Raw genomic sequence first — 10,273 nt, forward strand, 5'->3', positions numbered from 1 at the left:
TCCGTGGGATCTTCCAAACTTTGCAAAATATTTACTTGAAAAGCAGTGATCTACTTTTGGCATAATCCATATGATATAAACGAAACGAGTAACCACACAACTTTCATAAATGGCTATATTCATAGAAGTACTAGAAATGCCTATGTTCTTGATTCCCCATGTGTTGTATTATTATATTATCTGTTCATAGGTCTTAGAAAAATACGTAAGCTGATAAAGTTATTTCGTGATATTACCCGAAGTCATATTGATCGTCTGACATCCCGAGAGATCTTATTGACTTACTTCATTATGCATTGCATTCATTTATACATGTACATTGACTCATGACCAGATGGCATTATATACGTGAATATTATATGTATATGGGATAGGGAAAAAGGTTATGACATTATATACACACCACTACCTGATCAGTTGGTATACGTTGATGATTTCACCCACAGAGGCCGAGATGATTTGATGGGATGCCCTCAGAGGCTTGATGATGTTATGTACTCATATACCTATGCATGGTATGATATTTACATGTATATGCATGACATTATAAATGTTTCATGATTCACATAGATATTCAGACTTACATGTTGAGTTCTTGACACATTGTTTCTTTTATGCCTTACATACTCGGTATTTTATTTGTACTGACATCCCTTTTTAACTGGGGACACTGCGTTTCATGCCCGTAGGTCCCGATAGACAGGTTGATAGTCCTCCTAGTAGGCTATCCGCTCAGCGGAAGGTGTTGGTGCACTCCATTTATTTCGGAGCTGCCTATTTAGTCAGTATGATTTGAACATGTATTGATTGGTATGACGGGGCCTTGTCCCAACCTTTATGACGTTTATGTACTCTTAGAGGCTTGTAGATAGATGTCATGCATATGGATACTTGTATGGCTTTATCGGCCTATGTTTTGAGTGTATAAATGATTATGTCAACCTTATAAGCCCGTATGCCACATGTATAAGTTTCTATATCATGTTGGGTCGTCCTATGTCTAGTATTCCCTTATTTTTTATTCTAGTTATCAGAATTTGATTCCGGGTATACGCCATGATATGGACCTACCGAAACTGTCAAAACACTGATCCGAGTTCGTTTGCTCAAAATATTGACCAAAGTCAACTCAGTTGAGTTTTAAAGCTCTAATTCACATTTTAATTCATTTTTCACCTGAAAAATTTTTGAAAAATTTTACGGACTGCGCACGCAAGTCGAGGAATGATAAATAGTGCTTTTTGAGGTCTTAGAATACAAAATTAATTATTAAATTTAAAGATGACATTTTGGGTCATCACACCCTTCATAATCACTAATAATTCTATCACCTCTCAAATAAAAGAACTTGTCTCCCTCACAAATATTGAAGTTACAATATTCTTTCAAGTCATCCAATAGGTCAAAGAAAGATATGAAATCAACATCAATGTTTGTTTTCAAATGACCAGCTACATATTTTCTAGAAGGGGAGAATACAAAATGGCCACCATAGTGATAGCTAATTTCTTTCTCCCTTATCATGTCCACGCTCCCTAGAAAATTATTGAAGATGAATTAGCTAAATATGATTAAACAAAGACACAAATGTATCTAATGAAAAAAACGAATTAATGGCAAATTCAATATTGCACAAAAAGCATATTGCAATTACCCAGATAAACAAGTTCTTCTACATGTTGCGTGAGCAAGTTTTCGTCAATAGATGGCTTCTTAGAACTCTTGACAGGTTCCGAGTCACGATTATCAGTCAAGCGATTAATTTTTTTTCAAAAATCATTCCTAACCATTCTGGTTACAAACAAAAATTTGTAAGACACTAAATTACATTATCATAAATACAAATATATGTGGTATTTTCAATATAGGACCAAATAACACTGAAACCTCAAGTAAGTCAATGCTTTTCACAGAACCTGAAGTGTGAAATCTACCAACCCCAAGTCGTGCTTTCCACAACGAACTCATACAAATTTTATTGTAAACTAAGAAAGAAAAACCACTGCATTAACTATAATCACCAATTTATGTTATAAACCAGCTAATCAACAATCTCATTTCTAAGGCATGATGCCTATGATTTAACAGAAATTTAAACCTTCTAGTACATGGTATCTAACAGTGATCTTTAAGAGTTCAGAATTTTCGGACAAATTCTTCACAGTGCTTTAAAATAAAAAATCAAACAGACATGAAAGGAAACAAATTCCTACCAGCATTTTTTGATATTATGGTGCACTTGGTCATTCATCTTCCAAGAGAGGCTTTGATTGTTGGACCTGTACAATACAGGTGGATGTATCCAATAGAGCGGTATGTTTTTGCATTTTATAATTTCAATTTAATGTGATTTATTAATTTATCATGCTAAGCATTTAATTGCCTATTATTATTATTATTATCATGTAGGTTCTTGCGCAAATTGAAATGTTATGTTCGTAATAGATGTCGACCTGAAGGATCTATTGCATAACGATATATTGCTGAAGAAAGTATGATATTTTGTTCAAAGTATTTACATGGAAGTGGGAAAGAGAATAATCCAGTGGACAAAAATTGTGAAGGTGATCAGGTTGAGCCATTTAGTGGATTATCAATTTTTGAACAAAAGGGCTGCCCTTTATTAAGAGATACATCCAGAAATCTTGAAGAGTTTGAGCGAAAACAAGCTCATCTTTATGTTTTGAGAAATTGTGAAGAAGTTCAACCATTTTTACGGTATGTTTCTTTATGCCATTGTACATTTCTGCTTGATTTTGTTAGCCTTTTCTCAACTATTATGGTTATTTTAAACAGTGAGTACGAGAGCGAGTACGAGCAGAATAATAGGAACATGAACTTCGACCATTGAATTTTTCATCGAGTAAGTTTTCATTACATTGTTAATTTTTATTTGTAATACTTCTTTAGCATCATTATTTTATTTATTTATTATTATACAGATTGTGCAAATGCGCAAGAAAGGAAACAACTCACACGTAGGGTGCGAGTTATATTCTTTGGCTAGAGGTCCTTTTGATGGAGTCCAAAGATTCAAAGGGTATGAGATAAATGGTTTTAGATTTCATACTAAACAACTCGAAGGAAACAGGGTGAAGCAAAATAGTGGTGTTTTAGTACGAGAAATAATGAACGGTCAAAATATAAATTATTATGATACTCTGACCGAAATAGTAGAACTTTAATATCTCGAAGGTAAACGGATTGTTTTATTTAAATATGATTGGTTGGATGTTGATCACATTGGAAAAGGAGTGAAGATAGATAAACATGGCTTTGTTAGTGTCAATACTAACGAAAGCCAGCAACAAATGAACCACTTGTGCTTGCACCTCAAGCAGAACAATTGTTTTATGCCAAGGATAATCTTCATCCCAATTGGTACGTTGTCTTGAATGGTCATTCTACTTATTTTACTGGTGGTGCTCTCAGTGAAGAAACTTTTCAACAAAGTGCTCAAAAGTTCTCGTGTAGGTTTGAGGAAGATGAAGACTTTATGAACTGGAGAAGAAATGATCTTGATGCATGTTATCAGCACTAATGTTACCTTAGATGATGATATTATTGAAGACATCGAATCAGAACCTGAAACTGATGATGAAGATTTATTACTGTAAACTATTTAGAAGCCTTATATGCATATTTGTTTATCCTCAAGTAATGTTAAACTTTTACTTATTTATTTGAGAGACGATGTTTAGTTCTTTATTATTTTAAAGAATTTATGTATTACTTTATTATATTGAATTACTCTACTTGACTATGAGTAATTCAATAGTGTTGACTTGATAATTGTAGTTGGATTGAGTTGAATGATCTTTTCTACCAGGTGCTATGTTGATGGATTCTTAGGGGAAACTATGGCGAATTTTTTATTAATAATAAATAAATATTGTTGAACATAGCATAGTTGTTTATAGAAATAGATTCTGTTGAAGCTTAAACATGGTTGCTAAAGTTGAAACGATTGTTCTTTCCGTTGACAAATTCTCGATGCATGACACATGATTTAGGAATAGCTATGTGATTATAAGAATTTTAATAAATTTCACACTTGGATTTATAAACTCTAACAAATTCAACCAAAGTCCCTTGCATTCATTCCAACTAATGAATCAGTGACTAAAACTCTTGCCTTCCTACTCTTTATAGTTTTGTTTCATAATTGTCGCAAGGCGTGTAAAATGTTTGTCCACTTTTTATAGAAACAAGTGTATCTATATCTCTTGATAAGGAAAAACCCAATTAAGAAATCATCTATCATGAAGTTTTATAATTTTAGATGCTCTTTGGTGTCAAAATAATTTAATAAGTTTCTAAAATAGATTTTTCGTTGAGTTGTCGCATGTAGACTTTTCCTGAGCACATATGTCCCAACAGTTGCTGCGATTTTTGAAAATTGAAGCAAGACTATTTTTTTTAGCTATAGAATTATGTGCAAACAAATGTATCGTGGCTAGAAGATTACAATTGCTACAGTGACTTCAAATGCATAGCAAAACTTAGAATTAGCTACAATATTTATTGTAGCTATATAAATTCGTGGCAATATTATTTTGCCATGATATTCATCGTAGCTATTGAGCCAATTATTGCCACGATTTTTATAACTTGAAGCAAAGATATTCGATATTTTATTTGACATAATTTATTGTGGCTTAAAGTTTATTGTTGCTACAATAAATTAAATATATGGTAAAAACTAACAATAAGCAACAAATTTATAATGTAGCAATAAATGTGTAGCTATTTTCGCAGTTATTGTCACGATACTAACCAACTATAGCAAAAAGTAGGAATTAGCTTTGCCAATTTACTTTTTGTAGCTAAGAAATTTCACCAAATTGTGAACAGCCACGGAATTTCAATTTTTATGGCTATTGCAAGGTAATAGCCACGTTATTTTTATTCGTAACAAAAAATTCGTAGTTATAGATACGTAATGTTGTAGTGTGTGTTCGAAAGTAACTTAGTGCACTATAGTTATTCTCCTAAAATGAGTGTTAAGATGTCAACTTCAACGGAGTATCGTACATTAAATCTTTATTATTTAAAAGAATGGATGTTATTAGGCTAGCCACTAAATTTACGCTAACTAGAAGATTTTCATATGCAGTTAATCGACAAGGTGCGCCAAATTATGCCGAGTTAAATATATTTGACGATGAAACTTTGTGTGATTTCTTAAGATCACCAAAGTATCTCAGAGGCCAAGTCATGCTAAACATGCTTGAAATGTATGTTAGAACAAAAATTGTGAAATGTAATAAAGTTTCACCTACTCCTACTAACATTGATCCCGGTGTGTATGTTTTCAGAGTTGTTTTAAACAGTTACAATATCAAAAAGTTTAGTCTTATTTGAACTAATCTCCACCAAATGTCGGCTTGAAATAAACTTTTCGTGAGTGCATGAACAAGAACATTACGATGGAACGATAAATTGGCAGACTTCTCATTCTAAGTGTTACATTTTTATTCTTGTTCATTATTTATAGTATTATTTATTAAATATACGTATACTAATATTGAGTGTTTTTTTTTGTAGAGCGTATCAGCCTGTGAATTATCAAATGAAGCCTTTACAGGTTATGAACAAGCGTGTAATTATAACAACTCGATCGATTCTTTTGAGTATTTGCATTTAGTTCGGTAGTTTGAGATCATGAGTAGCTTTATATGATGTATTATGACTTGCGTGTATCGTCGATTTTGATTTTCGAGTAGTTCGGGATTAATTTGGGAGAATGATTCTTAATTTAGAAGCTTTAAGTTGGAAGAGTGACCAGGTTTGACTTTTGTGAATTTGACCTCGGATCGGAGTTTTTATGGTTTCTTAGGTCCGGATGGTGATTTTGGACTTGGAAGTATGCTCGGATTTGTATTTGGATATTTTTAGAACGTTTTGGTACTATTTGGCGAAAGTTGGCAATTTAAAGATTTGCAAAGTTTATAGGCTTAACCGGGAGTTGACTTTGATGTTATTGGGCTCGGATTATCATTCAGGAAGTTGAAGCATATTCGTTGTGTCATTTGGAACTTGTGTGCAAAATTTGAACTGATTATGAGTTGTTTAAACGTGTTCAGCGTAAGTTTGGAATTTTGAAAATATGAAATAGTTTATTAAGCTTGAATTGAGGTGTGATTCGTCGTTTTGATGATTTTAGATTCGATTTGAGGCCTCAAGTAGGTCCGTGTTATATTTTAGGAGTTGTTGGTATGTTCGGGTGAGGTCCGATCGGCTCGGGTGAATTCCGGGGTGGCTTCGGATAATTTTTGATCCATTTGAGTTAGCTTAAGTTCTAGTATGTTTTGGTTCTTCGCATTCGTGGTCAGTGTGTCACGTTTGTGTAGAAGGTTTAGGGTCCCAGGTGTTTGGTCACCGCGAATATTCGTGGTAGAGGGACCGCGTTCGCGAGGTCTGTTTGATGGGCCAGGTATTTTTGCGACAAGGTGTCTGCATTCGTGTAGTGTGGACTGATATGTGCATAGCATTTGCGAGGTTTGAGACTTGAACGTGAAGGGTATTTATGTGGCATTGACTTTTGTGTTTCGTGATCGCGAAGGCATTCACACGATCGCGAAGGGTATACCTGAAGCAGAGATAAATATATTATTTTTCGACTTTGAGCTTTATCACATTTTGAATTTGGGGGCTCAGAATTGGGTGGTTTTTGAGGAATTTTTCACCAAATGGATAGGGGTAGGTATTTTTTACTCGGATTTGATTATTTTATATGATTCCATCTTCGATTTTGGCATATAATTAGTGATTCTAAAAGACAAATTTGGGGGGGTAGCGGGGGGACATTATCTAAACTTTTTTAAAGTGAATAATTGAGTTTTGAACATCGATTTGGAGTCGGAATTGGATGAAATTATATGGTTGGACTCGTATCGAATGGGTTGTCGAAATTTGTGAATTTAGTTGGGTTTCGTGGTATGGATCGGAGTTGACCTTTTGGTCGACTTTGAGTATTTAATTAAAGATTCGACCTTTATCGTCTGGGTTCAAGTCCTATGGCATTATTTGATGTTTTGAGTTTCTTTTGGCTAGTTCCGAGCTGTTCGGAGGTCTATTCGTGCGGGGTGACGCTTTTGCTGTATCAATTTGGCTAGTTTGAGGTAAGTGTCTTGCCTAGCTTTGTTGGGAGAATTTTTCTAATAAAATAATATTTTTTGCTACATGCAGGGGTGATGTTTATGCGAGGTGACGAGCGTATATGGATGTGCCAGGGTTGTCCATGCTCGGGGTAGATTATACGGTTCTTTGTCCCTTGTTGGAATATGTGATTTTCTTGCTTCATGTTTTACTTGACTTCTATAATAATATGAATATGAATTTCAATACTTGAAACCATGATTCAGCTTATTATAACTTGATTAAATTTGAGGGATTCTTTGTGAAATTGTTGATGGGCTAAATTCGGTCGTCACTCAACCTAATCATAGGTCCCTAGCCCGATATATGGAATTTAGATAAAAAATTAAAAGTTTAAGTTCAAATAGTGACCGGATGTTAAATTATATGCAAACGACCCCGGAATAGAATTTTAATGATTCCAGCAGCTCCGTATGGTGATTTTGGACTTAAAAGCATGATCGGAATTTTATTTGAAAGTCCGTAGTAGAATTAGGCTTGAAATGCCAAAAGTTGAATTTTTGGAAGTTTAACCGGGGGGGGGGGGGTGACTTTTTTATATCGAAGTCGGAATCCGATTCTGGAAATTGGAATAGGTGTGTTATGTCATTTATGACTTGTGTGCAAAATTTGAAGTCGTTCTGAATTGATTTGATGTGTTTCGGCACAAGATATAGAATTTGAAAGTTCAAAGTTCATAGATTTTGATTTGAGGTGCGATTCGTCGTTTTGATGTTGTTTGATGTGGTTTGAAGCCTCGACTAAGTTCGTATTGTATTTTGGGATATATTGAAATAATTGGTTAAGGTCCCGAGGGTCTCGGGTGGATTTCGGAAGGTAAACGGAATGGATTTCGGACAAAGAGGATTGCTGGAAATTTGCAGAAATTGTGAAATTTCTGGTGCGTGAAGCAAACTATGGAAGCTTATAGCTCGCAATTCATAAGGAATCGGAAAATTTAAAAAACATGAAAGTTGTAGTAGTTTGATTCTAGTTTTCAGAAAGTTAAACCATTTATTATTTGGACATTTGTACATAAAGTTATAATCGATTGAAGGAAGGCAGGTAGAACAGTTTCTGGTGAACTTTTAGTGACGGAAAATAAACTTTTAGTGACTGAAAATGGGCTTTTAGTGATGGATGGACAAAAACTTAAGGACTAAAAATGGTCATTTCCTTCATTTCGTTTTGGATTTTTAGAGCACGGTTCTTGGGCGATTTTTGGGCGATTTTCACGAAAAAATATTGGGGTAAGTGTTCCTTATCTAATATTGTTTATATTTTATGATTCCACACTCATTTACATCATGAATCCGTGAATTTATGGAAGAAAAATCAAGATTTTTGCAAAATCTTTCAAAAACGAAAATTTAAGATTTGGAGGTCGAGTTGTTATCGGAATTTGATAAAATTAGTATGGGTGGACTCGTAATTGAATGTGTTATCGGATTTTGTAAGTGTCACCGGATTCCGAGATGTGGGCGCCACGGACAAATTTTGAGCTAATTTTGGATTTTATTGAAAAATATAATATTTTCTTATGAAATTGATTGCTATAATTTTTGTTGACTGTATCGAATTAATTATGACTAGATATGAGTCGATCAGAGTCGAAAAATCGAGGAAAAAGCATAATACTAGGTTAAATTTGAGCAAGTCGAGATAAGTGACTTGTCTAACCTTGTGTGGGGGAAATTCCCCTAGGATTGATAATTGTAATGTGTGAAAAGTCGTATACACGAGCTAAATGTGAAAGATTATGTTTTAAATTGTGTAGATCAGTGTTGCGCATTAATTAAGTTATTTCATTTTATTATATTCTTCATTATTGATTTAATGTTTATATTTTTAAATTTGCTTGACCTTTTCCTGCTAATTATTTTATCTGTTTAGTTGGAACTTGATTTCTTTTATTCTGTGCATTATTTGAAGGTTAATTTTATTTAAATTAAATATTATTAATATGAAGTATTTGACATTTTAAAACTTGATATTGAAGCAACGCATTAAAGATTTTGAAATATTATTTTTCTGAATTATTTACTCCTGAATATTTTTGTAAGATTTTCGTACTCATTGTGATGGAGCAGTGGCTCTTTATTGTAGAAAAATATTATTGTTGAATTATTTTGACATGAGCCGTGAGCTCTTTATTGTAGAAAAATATTATTGTTGAATTATTTTGACATGAGTCGTGAGCTTTTTATTGTGAAAAAATATTATTGATGATTTATTTTGGCATAAGCCGTAAGCTCTTTATTGTGAAAAAATATTATTGTTGAATTATTTTGACATGAGCCGTGAGCTCTTTATTGTGGAAAAATATTGTTGTTAAATTATTTTGGCAAGTTAAATTATTTGAGCACTTGAGTTACAAATTGTGATATATTGTGATATTGATACGCATGCGGTGGTATAAGGTTTGGGTATTGAAACGCATGCGGTGAGATAAGGGTGGCTTGATACGCGTGGCTAGTAGGGGGAACGACTAGAAGTCATGCTGTGTGATAAGGATGGCTAAAATGCAGGATGCTATTTCGGAAAAAATATTTTCTTTCAAATAAATTGTGAAGGCTCCCGCGGTAAGATAAAGAAATGAGATATTGTGAATTTATTTATGATTTTGGACTACGAGGCGGTACCTCGGGAGTGCCCTTGTTGATATTGATTTATGGCCGCAGTTGCCTTTGATTATTGTGTGATTTTTGTAAAGTTGAAAAGAATTCTGTTTTGTTTCCACGAGGTATTTGTTTGCCATTATTTAATGTAATTAAATATGACTTACTACTTGATTCATTTACATTGTCATTTTATCTTATAATATTGTTTAAATATTTTACCATGCCATTATTTATTCTCCAGTAGGGCCTGACCTGACCTCGTCACTACTCTACCGAGGTTAGGCTTGGCACTTACTAAATACCGCTGTGGTGTACTCATACTACGCTTCTGCACATCTTTTTGTGCAGATCCAGGTACATCTTATAAGATCACGCATCAGTAAACTAGCTATACGAGGAGACTTCGAGGTATATCTGTCAACGCCCTCAGACTCCGGAGTCCCCTTCTATTCTTATTATGTTGCTTCCTTATTTTCTTTAAATTCTGTTATATAGAGACATCGAGGATAAAT

The 10,273-nt window shown here is 33.8% G+C and overlaps 1 long non-coding RNA gene across 1 annotated transcript; it reads left to right on the top strand.

Moving 5' to 3' along the window:
* The first annotated feature begins 2,196 nt into the window (after positions 1-2,196).
* Positions 2,197-3,103, top strand: LOC108948786 (uncharacterized). Its single transcript, XR_001973562.3, has 3 exons — positions 2,197-2,313; positions 2,410-2,718; positions 2,809-3,103. It is a non-coding gene; the product is annotated as an uncharacterized lncRNA (long non-coding RNA).
* Positions 3,104-10,273: the final 7,170 nt, after the last annotated feature.

The sequence above is a fragment of the Nicotiana tomentosiformis genome, chromosome 3 (genome assembly GCF_000390325.3).
Source record: "Nicotiana tomentosiformis chromosome 3, ASM39032v3, whole genome shotgun sequence".
NCBI lineage: Eukaryota > Viridiplantae > Streptophyta > Magnoliopsida > Solanales > Solanaceae > Nicotiana > Nicotiana tomentosiformis.